At 46.9% G+C, this 13,594-nt stretch overlaps 1 long non-coding RNA gene across 1 annotated transcript in view; it reads left to right on the top strand.

The window, feature by feature from the left end:
- The first annotated feature begins 732 nt into the window (after window positions 1–732).
- Window positions 733–13,594, top strand: part of LOC146799144 (uncharacterized) — a 31,770-nt gene continuing 18,908 nt past the window's right edge. The window contains exons 1-2 of the long non-coding RNA XR_014969238.1: window positions 733–787; window positions 1,808–1,871. This is a non-coding gene — a long non-coding RNA (uncharacterized LOC146799144). The remainder of the gene's footprint in view (window positions 788–1,807; window positions 1,872–13,594) is intronic.

Below are 13,594 nucleotides of genomic sequence, written 5' to 3'. Positions count from 1 at the left end.
AACAAGATGACAAAAGGCCTGGGCTCTGATTCTGAGCTCAGCCAGGTAAATATGGAAACTGTGCATGACCCATAAAGTGTACAAGTATGGTCTTGGAACCTGCTAATATGAAGGGGGTGCACACTTTCCACCCTAGGTTCACACCTCATAGGATTTTGTAGGCCTAAACGAAGCAAAACTGCACTCTAAGGCAGATTTACCCCTATGTGTATAATACTGTGTCACTACAGACAAGACAGTAAACCATACTGACTTTAGCTATGAGTGGCTGCTAATATTGACCCAAGGTCAATACCTAACCCTGCAGAGTCCCTTCTGCAGCAGGATACCTGTGCGAAGTGACAGGGCTGGGCACAACAGCAGTCTCAAACGTGCAGCCCGCACATGTGCACACGTGTGTGCACACATGTACATGTGTAACCAGCCAAGTGTCCCTTACACTTGCTGCTCATAGTGGCCTTATCTTAAAAGGTGGACCCTGAGGGTAAACATGCATAGCCCATTTAAAGTGTGATTACCTTAGGTGAGACACATACAGCGAGTCTCACCCACAGTAAAAAGACCAAAATCGTATGATCAAAAAAAGCAAACAATCTATCTGTGCTCAATGGGTGGAACCCATTTTGCAACCTCTCTATAACATAATATCTTTTCATATACCAGTTGTAATCCTTACATTTCTTCACTTTGGCTCTGGCCCACAGGTGGCCATTACTTTACATATCTTGCGGCCCTTCACTGAAGCACTCTTCCTCTGGACATATGTTCCTCAACTAAATTCTTCAAGGTAAGGAATGTGCTCTAAACTTGGCTTTTTTGGGGAAACAACCTTTACAACGCAACTATTACATCGCACTACACTTACAACGCAGGCATTACAACGGAACATCCTTTACAACGCATGACACTACAACGCATACCATTACAACGCATACCATTACAACGCAGACACTGCATCGCATGTCACTACAATGCAGGCATTACAACGCATACCATTACAATGCATACCATTGGAGTTAGAATATTAATTTTTAACCCCTACACTATCCAACACTTACCCTACTGTTGCACCCTCTGGAGTTAGAATAGTAATTTTTACCCCTATACTATTCAACACTTACCCTTCTGTTGCACCCCCTGGAGTTAGAATAGTAATTTTTACCCCTATACTATCCAACACTTACCCTACTGTTGCACCCCCTGGAGTTAGAATGGTAATTTTTACCCCTATACTATCCAACACTTACCCTACTGTTGCACCCCCTGGAGTTAGAATAGTAATTTTTACCCCTATACTATCCAAAACTTACCCTACTGTTGCACCCCCTGGAGTTAGAATAGTAATTTTTACCCCTATACTATCCAACACTTACCCTACTGTTCCACCCCCTGGAGTTAGAATAGTAATTTTTACCCCTATACTATCCAACACTTACCCTACTGTTGCACCCCCTGGAGTAAGAATAGTAATTTTTACCCCTATACTATCCAACACTTACCCTACTGTTGCACCCCCTGGAGTAAGAATAGTAATTTTTACCCCTATACTATCCAATACTTACATTAAATGCAATGTAACATTATATGCGTTGTAATGGTATGCGTTGTAAAGGTAGTATGCGATGTAATGGAATGCGTTGTAAAGGTAGTTTTTTAAAATGCGTTGTAGTGTCATGCGATGTAATGGAATGCGTTGTAGTGGATGTTGCGTTGTAAAAATTGCGTTGTAAGTGCATGCGTTGTAAAAGTATGCGTTGTAACGTCATACATCCCTTTTTTGATTTCTCCCATTTCCTTTCTTTTCTAGGCTTTTGGCTATCAGTGTCTTTGTCTCCTTTTTAGGAAGCCATGGAGCCTGGATACCCACTTGGGTGAGTTTGGTGCTATGCAAACCCTCCTAATATATTATAAAATGGTAGAAACTAAGTCAATCTTGTGGTATAATTTTAGTTGAGCATCGTAACACTGTGGCAATAACTTGTTGTGATGAGTGTTGTTGAATAGGGCAATATCTCCTATTAAGATCATGATTGGTGGGGGTAATTACTGTAAATGAATAGGCCTTAGAGATTTTTCTTTATGTCGTTGATAGCAGGTTCAGTTCAGAGGAGCAACTTGTCACCAATTTGTTGTTTTCTGGTCCTCCTCTAGTAATCGCAAAAGGCAATCGCCAAAGAGGAATTATTTTAGATCCTCCCCAGTGGAGACATCAATGGAGCAGCATGGATGCAACTGACTAGTACTCCAAGGATAGCACGTCCAGAGAGATGGCACAATAGCATTACAGACCATGAGACACTCTGGAATGCATTAAAGAATGTATGAACACAGCACATAGGTGTGTGAGACTCTCTGATGCCACCCCATGGTCTGAACCACCTCAGAAATGCACAGGCAAATTGAATGTCAACCATTGGGGTCCAAGGTCAGTCAAATGATGATTCCAAGAAACCTGAAATATTCTAGTGCATGGTGGGTAAACTGTTGTAGATGTAAGTGTCACTTCTCAAGAAGGTTCACTAACCCAGAGAAGTGGGGACGATTCTTGGCTTAGTCTTATTGAACTTCACTGGAGATCCTAAGGCCTATATTTAGATCTTAAAACAATTGGGATTTAGTTGGCACAATTGGCCTTGGACCTTTCCACCTCCACAAACCTCAAAGTGTACCATGAGCAATTCTTCCTTGCATCAGAGGTATATAGTAAAACATTCATCTTGCTTAAGCATTTTTTTTCCTTCTTTAAACCTATCAGCTCTGGCCCCTTGCAATCTAAGGATAAAAAGGACCTTATTTCCTGTGAAGGATTGCAGCATATCATGAGGCATGGACACTGCTGGCATGAAGAAAAACCAGGCAGGGTGCATCACTCGCAATCACTATGTCATGGATTGTGGTGGATGTAGCAGTCGCTCATCACGCACTGTCATGAACTGCCTATGTGCAAAGGAGTAATGTACCATCACAGCACTGATGCAGACACAATAAATCTGTGGAATTCCGTAATATAGCATGTTCCAAGATTACCTTACAGTTAAGAATTGTCACATCTAGCCATACAACTATAAACATTGGATTTTCCCAAGCTGTGTTGCTTCACTACTGTGTATGTACCAATTATGGTGATGGTCCTACTTCACTAAGCCTGTCTCTACTTTCGTCATGTTTAAGCCTCATCTTTAATTGTATTTTTGTAGGTCCTCCAATCTTTCAACCTTTCACTTTTCTCTTTATTTGGACCACCACTTCCAATAATCTACCTGATATTCCCTACTGCTACTCTATGCCAAGTGCATCACCTACATTCCATGGTGTCTATATTCTTTTGCCATGATTGTTATAGTCCTTGGTTCACTGCTCCAGTGCCAAGGATTAATTAATGGTTCAGGATAGTTTTACATATTGTCAGCATTCTTTAAGGTGAAGCTGAAGAAGAAGAAGCTGCAGCACATAAGGTAAATTACTTCCATGTGGTTTCCAACGCTACCCAAAATGGTTCATTCTGAACTCTATGGCATTCTCAGAAACATTTATATCAGAAAACAGACACAACTATCTCTTGTAGGCATTGGAATTAAAGTGACTGATATCAAACCCAAAGGGTCATTTACGCTATACACATAGAGAAAAATTGTTGCAGAGGCTGAAGAGCAACATAAATGCATACATGCATAAAGCTTCAGCTGTTAACTTATACCATTTTGCTAATCCTACAAGTGCATCAATGTTGGGATTAGACAACAAAGGCTATTACTGAGGTAAGTATTGGTCTTTAGTGGAGTCCTCCTGAGCTTGATCAGACCATCGATCCTAAGTGTAAGAAGTTTGAAATATTTGTGTTTTATGGTCCGTTAAAAGATATTAGAAGATTTCTCTATCAAGTAACTAAAACTCTGGTCTGCAGAATCTTTGTGCCATCTAATGTATAGACTGGGCAACCAAGCATGTCCCTTGCCTCTCTTGTTTTCATTTCTTGAAATATATAATCTGCAAACTCTGCACCACCTCAGCCTTCATATTGCAGCTCTATTGAGATTTGAACTGAGGTTGTTCTTCATCAGTGGGTGATGATTTAGGATATGAATACACAAAAGGATACTCCATTAGAAGATTGTCTTTGAACTTCCATTGCCCCATCCCTACTCTTGGTCCTGGAACTGAATTTTTACAATTACATAGCATGCAACACCCCAAAGCGGATTGCTAGCTAGATACTCAAACAGATATAAATCATCCCTGAGTGCCACACTGATCATGTTTTTTGTTACAATGCTCAATTTTTTTGCTGGGCACTGGATTGTTTCATTCTAAAGCTAAAGAAACACACGAAAAAACAACAACACCACTTTCACAACGAACTGCCAGAACTGCGAAGCGAACCAAAAACTGGCGATATGCCGCTGTGGCCGCAGGTATTTAACACCTGCCTCAAGCAGGTGTAAAGACAGACGCCTACCTATGGCGCGGAACTGTTATACTTGAGTGGCAAAGAGGGTTGGGATGTCGAGGAAGGCAAAAATTTAACAAACCTCTTCACACTCGCTTTGTCGGCAATGGTCCAGGCCGTAAGACTTGAATTAGGACTGATCTCATGGGGCATTTTAGCCGGTATGGCCCTACTCCGTTTTTGGCAACGCCTAGGAGTAGGTGAGAACACAAAAATATCACAGTGGTGTAAAAAAAAAATCAGGACAGCGAATTAAAATGAGCAAGAGAGATTAGAGCTATCATGATGAAGCTGTGTTGTATGATGAAGGTCAAATCGTGCCCCGTTACCCACATGATTAGTATTGATAAGAAGATACTTAGGACACTGGGGAAGGAAATAGCACAGGTACAGGACCAAAACTACCTTGCGAATGAAATCTCAGTGCATTTTATGACTGCTGCATGGAAAAATGAACAATGCTTTCCCTATGTTGACAGGTTACCCGATTGTCATTTACGAAGGGAGGTTTTAAGGGTAAGAATTGGGGTGAACCCGTGTTATGTAAATAATGTGGTAAAAAGCTCAATGATTGATAAGACGGGAAGATGTATTTGCACTTTGGGCACTTCATGTGATTTGTTACATATTTTAATAGATTGCCAGAAGTTTCTTGATATTCGAATTATGTTTTTAAGACCGATATTTAGGAAATATGAGATTAAAACTAGGGCCCAGGCTGTAATTTTGGTGACTGAAAAGATCCATTTAGATATTGCCGTTGCTATTGGAAAATTTATGCAAAGAGTGAAGGCACTTCTTTTTACCATTTTTAAATGAGTTTTAGCAAAATAATTTACCCTGACTTAGTTAATGGAGGGTTTTATAATTGCATGCGTTTTAAGATGTGTTTTAGCGTATTTAAGGATGTGTAGATGTATTTTTACAAATATATGTAAGGTTTGTGGACCAATGGTCCAAATAAATGTGAATTAAAACTGAACTGAAAAAGATGCCTACCTGCAGTTGGCTACGGAGCCCCACACACAGCCATACCCGAAGAACAAACGACACCATGGAGCTACTCATGATGCAGCTAGGAGCCCCAACAGGGCCACAACACCCACCGCCACCACCCCCTGGACTCCACCATCCCCAGGACCCGCCCCCTTGGACCACCACAGAGGCAGCATAGAGTAAGACAGCGGACCTACCGAAAATGCACCACTCTCACAGACCTAACACCCGCGGAAGTCATTGCCCACTACAGGCTCAAAAGGACAACCATTCTCCGCATCATGACCCACATCGCCCACAGGCTGACGGTCTCAACACAGCGGAGGACCAACATCCCACCTCAGACAAAGCTGCTGGCTGTGCTGCACCTGTTGGCCTCTGGTACCTTTCAACCAACAACTGCCAGAGTCGGGGGAGTCTCATAGCCAGCCCTATCAAAGGTCATCACACATGTCCTGGATGCCATCCTCAGCTTCATACCTCAATACCTTCACTTCCCCAACACTGCACACGAACAGCTGGAGACAAAGCAAGGCTTCTACGCCATAGCCCGATTCCCGGCCGTGTTGGGGGCAATTGACTGCACACATGTTCCACTTGTGCCCCCTGCGGATACTGCACACCACTACCGCAACAGAAAGCACACGCATTCCATCAATGTGCAGGAAATAGTGGACCACCAATGTTGTCGCCAACTACCCAGGCAGTGTGCACGATTCCTTGTTCTTCCGACAGTCCATCATCAACCAGCGCTTCCAGAATGGCACATATGGAACTGGACTGCTCGTTGGTAAGTACCAAATCAACACACCACACATCCCACAGCCAACTAAGCACAAAGTACATCAGTGGAGAGGCACACGTGACCAAGCCACATTCGACATGTCAGACTACACGACCACCTTCCAGACATGACTACACCCCTCCATGGTCCTCCGGGGCTACTCCCTGAGGGCTGGCTTACACTCACCACACACACAGCCAGCACAGGAGTCACTGTATTAGTGGGCCTGCCATCACATCCTGCTGAACCAAGTATTGACTCTTGTCTCCCTGCACTGTCACAGGTGATCAAGGATATGCACTCTGCCCTTGGATGATGAAACCCCTCCGGGACCTGAACACACCCGCCCAGAGGCAGTACAATGTGGCCCGTATACGCACCAGGGGCATCGTTGAACGCACATTTAGTGTGTTGAAGTCACGTTTCAGGTGCCTGGACTACACAGGTGGGAAGCTCCTGTACAGCCCGGACATCGTGTGCAAGATGATCGTTGCATGTTGTGTGTTGCACAACATCTGTGTTCGCACCAGGGCCCCATGGATCCCAGTTCCAGAGGTACAGGACAATGATGATGGTGATGGGGTAGGTGGGCCACATCCCACTGCAGCAGCTGCAGGAATGAACCGTAGGAACTACATCATTGGCACCTACTTCTTATGAGCACGTCACATTGTGTCCGTCCGTGGCAATCTTGGGACAGTAGTAGATGTCCAATTGCACTGCATGTGTAAATTAAACATTTTTGCAGGTTACAGGTTGGAATTGTACATTGTCATTTTACATATCCCTGGGGTTACAGATGTGATTTGCCTAGTTGTGCACATTTGCCGATCCAGTTGTGTCCTGTGTTTAGGTGTGGAGGGGTTGCGGTTTGTACCGGGATGTTGCCAATGTCGAGGAGCACTTCTGCTTATGTGCGTATGCTGGACGGTGTGTGTGTTGCTTCAGCAGCTCCGATTTGTTTGCCACTGGTCTCTTTCGTGCGGTGCGCCTGTCGGTTTTGTCCTTCCACGGTGCTTGAATGTTGTGGTGTGCATGTTGTCCCCTGCAGTTGGCCAGGGTTCATCCGTGGTACTTCACTGTTGCTGTATTTTGTTCAGTGGCATTTTCCGTATGCTGTTCTTGTGCTTGTTCCCGCATTGCGCGTGAGTATTGCTGCCCTCGCGCTGCTTATCCCTGCTTTCCTCATCGCGGAAGGGCTCATCGCAGGTTTTTTGGTGTTGTGGTTTATGTTTTTATCTCCATCGGGGTGGTTGTATCGCAGACATTGACGCGTTATCTGGTGTCTATCGCATGCTACCGCCTTGTTGTGAATTCCACGTTGACACAGGGTTATTTTCCCGCGCTGGGCTGCGATATTGAAAGTTGTATTACGCTACTCTTGCGGTAGTTATCACACGTTCTTGTGAATATACCTCCTAGAGTACACCTAGACACCGAAAATATTGTGCAGGTTAACTGCAATTAAAAAGTGATAGATCTCATCTTTAAATTGAGTCAGGCAACATTTTGGTGCCGATTAGGATCCTGGAAAAAATTTCCCCAACCGAATTGAATCTGGACTTTTTTCCGTACAAATGGTAAAAGCGCCGTACAAACTGCCAAGTACGATTCGTATGGGAAAAAGTCCATACAAATCGCATTGGGAAAATTCCCCCACACTTCCTCGGGTCGGGAAAAGTCTCCGACACGTCCCCGGACATTTTTACGTACAAATGGGAAAACTGAAGTCCAAATGCGCAAGTACGATCCGTCCCATCCGTCCGATTGTACAACTGTATGGAAAAAAGACCGTCCGGAGCGAACTCCCATAGCAACCATGGAGATGTCCAAACAAGTGGCCGGTACGCGCTGTACCCCCCCCCCGCCCCCCGTATGTTCGCGCCGTACCCCCAGCCCCCCCGCGGATGGGACCCCCCAGCCCCCCGTATGTACGGAGCGTACCCCCCAGCCCCCCGTATGTACGGAGCGTACCCCCATACCCCCCAGCCCCCCGTATGTACGGAGCGTACCCCCACCCCCGTATGTACGGTGCGGACCCCCAGCGCGTAACATACGGGGGGCTGGGGGGTACGCTCCGTACATACGGGGGGCTGGGGGGTACGGGGGTACGCTCCGTACATACGGGGGGCTTGGGGGTACGGGGGTACGCTCTGTACAAAAGGGGAGGCTGGGGGGTACGCTCCGTACAAACGGGGGGCTGGGGGGTGTACGGCGCGTACCGGGCCCCCTAATCAGCTCGCATCGCTGCGTACTTAGCTTTTCCGGCACTTTTTAGGTGCCGTAAAAATTTTCCCATCCGGACTGCAGTCGGTGCGAATCGTAATTGCTGGTACGTAAAAACATGCCTAACTCCGTCCGGACGTCACGTCCGCGGTGTCCCGGATCACATTTGTATGTATTTTTCTGTTGGTTGGTCTTTTTTCCGATTCGTACGGAAATGGTGTTTCCGTACGAATCGTAATTGCATGTTTGTAAAGTTTTACAACCCGGTACGAGTCGGACGGAGAAAAAGCTCCGACCCACGGTTTGTACCGGGTTTTTCCAGGATCGTAATCGGCCCCATAGTGTCAGCATGTGACGCACCAAATGCAACAAATGTGCCCAGTGATCGTGGTCAGTGAGGCGTGGTGCAAGTATGTGACACACCTCCTACTTGATTGGCAGTGCATATTACAGTCTGCCGCATGGTGAGCTGTCTGCCTGATTCACAGTGAGCACAATACAAGTTGTTTAATAATTCAATACATGTTAAAAATGACTAATATCTGCCGTCCTTGCTAATCTTATAGCTGTGGGGCCCGGAATTCTCTGAACTGTGACACTTGTAGGTGTGTGATGGTTAGGTGCTGGTTTGGTGCTGTCATTAGTAGCGCTAGTAGGGGCAATGGCCTCCTGAGAGGGCCCTGGCGGCTGGCACTTCATTTTTATCAGTGAGGCGTGGTGCAAGCATGCGACACATCACCTGTCACCTGTGTCACAGTGTCACAGACGTGCTCGGGGGTGTCTTGGTGAGCGTGGTCAGAGAGGCGTGGTGCAAGTATGTGACACACCACCTGCCGCAGTGTCACAGACATGCTCGGGGCATGTCTTGGTGAACGTGGGCAGCGAGAAATGGTGCAAGCGACACACCACCTGTTGCAGTGTCACACTCACAGACGTGCTCGGGGGTGTCTTGGTGAGCGTGGTCAGAGAGGCGTGGTGTAAGCATGTGACACACCTCCTCTCGTAGTGTCACAGACGTGCTCGGGCGTGTCTTGGTGAAGTGGTCAGTGAGGCGTGGTGCAAGCATGTGACACATCACCAGTCACCTGTGTCACATACGTGCTCTGGCCGGGGCGTGTCTTGGTGAAGTGGTCAGTGAGGCGTGGTGCAACCATGTGACACATCACCTGTGTCACAGTGTCACAGACGTGCTTGGGCGTGTCTTGGTGAACGTGGTCAGAGACGCGTGGTGCAAGCATGTGACACACCTCCTACTTGATTGGCAGCGCATATGACAGTCTGCCGCATGGTGAGCTGTCTGCCTGATTCACAGTGAGCACAATACAAGTTGTTTACTAATTCAATACATGTTAAAAAAGACTAGTATCTGCCGTCCTTGCTAATCTTATAGCTTTGGGGCCCGGAATACTCTGAACTGTGACACTTGTAGGTGTGTAATGGTTAGGTGCTGGTTTGGTGCTGTCATTGGTAGCGCTAGTAGGGGCAATGACCTCCTGAGAGCACGAGGCGTGTCTTGGTGAAGTGGTCAGTGAGGCGTGGTGCAAGCATGTGACACATCACCTGTCACCTGTGTCACATGCTTGCACCATGCTGTGGAGAAGTGTGGCTCAATGATTGGAGCGGCAGACCCTGATGCAGAGGTTTAGCCCGGGACCAGGGTTCAATTCCCCACCTCGGCGGGTCTTGGGCTCAAAAATTCCACGGACCTGATAATTCTCGCCTCGGTGCCTATTCCAATCATGGAGTCCCACTCTGCAACTCTGGGCAATAGCTTGCTTAATCTCCACAACGGCCCCGCTAAGGATGCCTGGCCTCCACCTTGGGGGTGCCCAGGAGTGGACGCCTCACAGGGAAAGCCAGGATGGGTTCCACAGCGGTATTCGTACAAGCGCCTTGAGACCCTTGCGGGTGAGTAGTGCGCTATACAAGTATCAAATTTACAGTGTCACAGACGTGCTCGGGGGTGTCTTGGTGAGCATGGTCAGAGAGGCGTGGTGCAAGTATGTGACACACCACCTGCCGCAGTTTCACAGACATGCTCTGGGCATGTCTTGGTGAACGTGGGCAGCGAGAAATGGTGCAAGCGACACACCACCTGTTGCAGTGTCACACTCACAGACGTGCTCGGGGCATGTTTTGGTGAAGTGGTCAGTGAGGCGTGGTCCAAACATGTGACACACCACCTGCCGCAGTGTCACAGACATGCTCGGGGCATGTCTTGGTGAACGTGGTCAGCGAGGAATGTTGCAAGCAAGTGACACACCTCCTGTCGCAGTGTCACACTCACAGACATGGTCGGGGGTGTCTTGGTGAGCGTGGTCAGAGAGGCGTGGTGCAAGCATGTGACACACCTCATCCTGCAGTGTCACAGACATGCTCGGGGCATGTCTTGGTGAACGTGTACAGTGAGGCGTGGTGCAAACTGTGTAATGCTTCCGGAGTCGCCAGATGTGCTATCAATGAATACGGTCACAGAAACATTGTGTAAGTGCGCAAAACTCCAGACATGTGCACATTCACTTCAGCACAAGTCTGACTCAGCAGGAGGGTGAAATTCGCCTGGTAATTATCAAATATGACTGGCGCCCCCTAGTCTACGCACGGACTTCTGCCAATCAGCGGGTATGTGGGGATCGTTGGACTCCCAAAGGCTTAGATCCGTTTTGGGTGTAATTAATTGAGAGTGGGAAACGGGGGGGGGGTGGGGGGGGAGAAACATGGTGGGGCAGAAGCTCACAGTAAAATTCTAGCCAATAAGGTGGACAAGGCTATCCAGTTAAGACATTTCCTGCCTGCTCTTTACCGGTAGATTGCCATGGTCTCTGCCCTTCCATCTAGATCCTCGGCACAATTCTTTCCATATTTCCATTGATCAAAAAAGTGTTCTACCTAACCCTGTGTTAAATCCCTGTCTTCGGTGTTCTAGACAGGCTTATTGACAGTCACGAATTGCACGAAGGAAGTTCTTAAATATGTGCCCCGGCGATTCCTATTATTGGACATTTTAAAAATATCCAAGAAAATTGGCGGGAATATCACGACCTGTAGATTCTGTGCAAAATCGATGCAAGGGTGAAGGGGGTGCGGGGTTGCGAATCTGTGCAGGGGGCGTAGTAACTGGTGCAACGGCAGAGCAGCCGACTTTGACACTAGGGGAGGGGATGTGGTCCGTCGGCTAGACAGCCGACTTTGGTGCTGGAAACCAGGATTCGAGCCTCGGGGTTGCGTCCACATCCTGTGATTCTGTGCAAATCAGTTAATCTCCCCGTGCCTGAATGTGTAATGTAAATACGGTGGTCGTGTAAAGCGCTCCAATACCTTTGGGTCGAGTTCGCGCTATATAAATATGCAAAAAAAAACTAGAGAACCAGGTCCGAGTCTTACCATCCAGTGATTCTGGGCAAGTCGCTTAATCTCCCCGTGCCTAAGTAACACATCAATGTGTCTTTGTGTAAATGTAACTGGTGGTCATGTAAAGCGCTACCATATATTCGGGTGGGGTCGAGTTCACGCTGTATAAAACTGCAAAATCCCTTCTCTGTGTTATTTGCCTTTCTCTCGAAATATTGCCTGAGTGGACACACTGTGTACCCGATGAGTTTAATGCCACAAACATTCGCGAGACTAAGGGGTGGTTCTCCTTGCCTCAGTCATTTCTCCTTAGATCTAGTTTAGACGTTAGTCTATTTATTTACATTAATCATAGACGACTCCAAAGAGTATTAACCATAGTTACAGGTAGAAAACCTTCCGTGTGACCTGCTCTGCATAAACACACCCTCTATGGTACATAATAGTAACATATCACTAAGTCTTCCTGATGCCTTTTCCCTTGATTTCACCATAAAATCAAGGCACTGTCGACTTTGGAACTGGGACACCAGGTTCTAGTCTCGGCGTCAGGTTCACAACGCTCAACATCCTTTGATTCTTGGCAAATCACGTAACTGCCCTGTAGCCTGTGCCTGAAAAAACAAGCGCTGCCCGTCATGGGACAGACAGAAGATGTGCACGCGGGGACTGCCTTTACTGGCGGCGAAAAAATAAGTCCCCAGTGTATCACGCCGCCAGTAAAGCATCTAGTCCCCGCGTGCACATCTTCTGTTTTGTCTACCCGCGTGCACGCTGGAATCGTATCGATTCCAAAAGGCCTCTGCATGGCAGAGCAGCGCATGCGCTGCTTTCGCCAGGCCGAGACCTAAAAAGACTTGCCGCGGGCTCATGTAATTCACACATTGAGTCATCAGCGTGTTTTCGACTTCTGGAAAGACACTACAGATACAAAATCTGTCTGGGGGACTAAAGACTCGAAAGTTCAGGGAACTGAGGTCTTATTTAGAGCATGCCTTATACCACATCAGATGACCTTCCTGAATGACACAGTGCCACAGGCTTCCTGTCTTGGGCTAGCCAAGATCAAGGACTTGAACACACCTTGGATTCCCTCACTTACACACTTTGAGGGTTGGCAAAATTACACACAACACTGTGAGGATATATTAGATACCATACTACAAAATGGTTCGTACAATTCATCACACTCCAGTTGGAAGGGATGGTTGGTTTGGCCTATCGACGCACATAGGTGCTAGTCAAGATTCAGGTGCACCATAGAAGGGTTGAGTATCTATAGGCCTGACCAGCACTATGTACAATCACAACACACGGGGGTGGTGACATCTTACAGTGTTGGGAAGTTATGCCTAGAGTGGCTAAAAACCTCAACACTGTCCCAGGTGAAACAACACTTGTCCTTACTCTCAGATGACATGGATCTCAGGGATTTTTTGATAGGTCCCCAGAAGCCACGTCAAAAACGCTTCTTGTATGCTATTTACAACAAGGTATGGAAAATCTCCCAGCAGGAGGCTGCTGAGAGATTGCGTGAGATTGACAGGGTTAACCTAGAAAAGGCATTGGCAGTGGTCGGCATTGTGTCTTCTGCAATAGATATAATGGAACAGGATTTGTTCATATCACAACATGGACAATCGCAATTGCGATCCATTCTATTATTGAGCTGGACGCGCTTCCTTGGGGACCAGGTCAAGGCTTTAAGATTTCCATGTTCTGCAACGGGAAATCTTTGGAATCTCGAGAATACTTGCGCAATCGAGATCCAACCAAATACATCTGTTAAT

The sequence above is a fragment of the Triturus cristatus genome, chromosome 9 (assembly GCF_964204655.1).
Source record: "Triturus cristatus chromosome 9, aTriCri1.1, whole genome shotgun sequence".
Lineage (NCBI taxonomy): Eukaryota > Metazoa > Chordata > Amphibia > Caudata > Salamandridae > Triturus > Triturus cristatus.
Note: the sequence above shows the minus strand (reverse complement) of the source record. Positions and strands in the feature narration are given on the sequence as shown.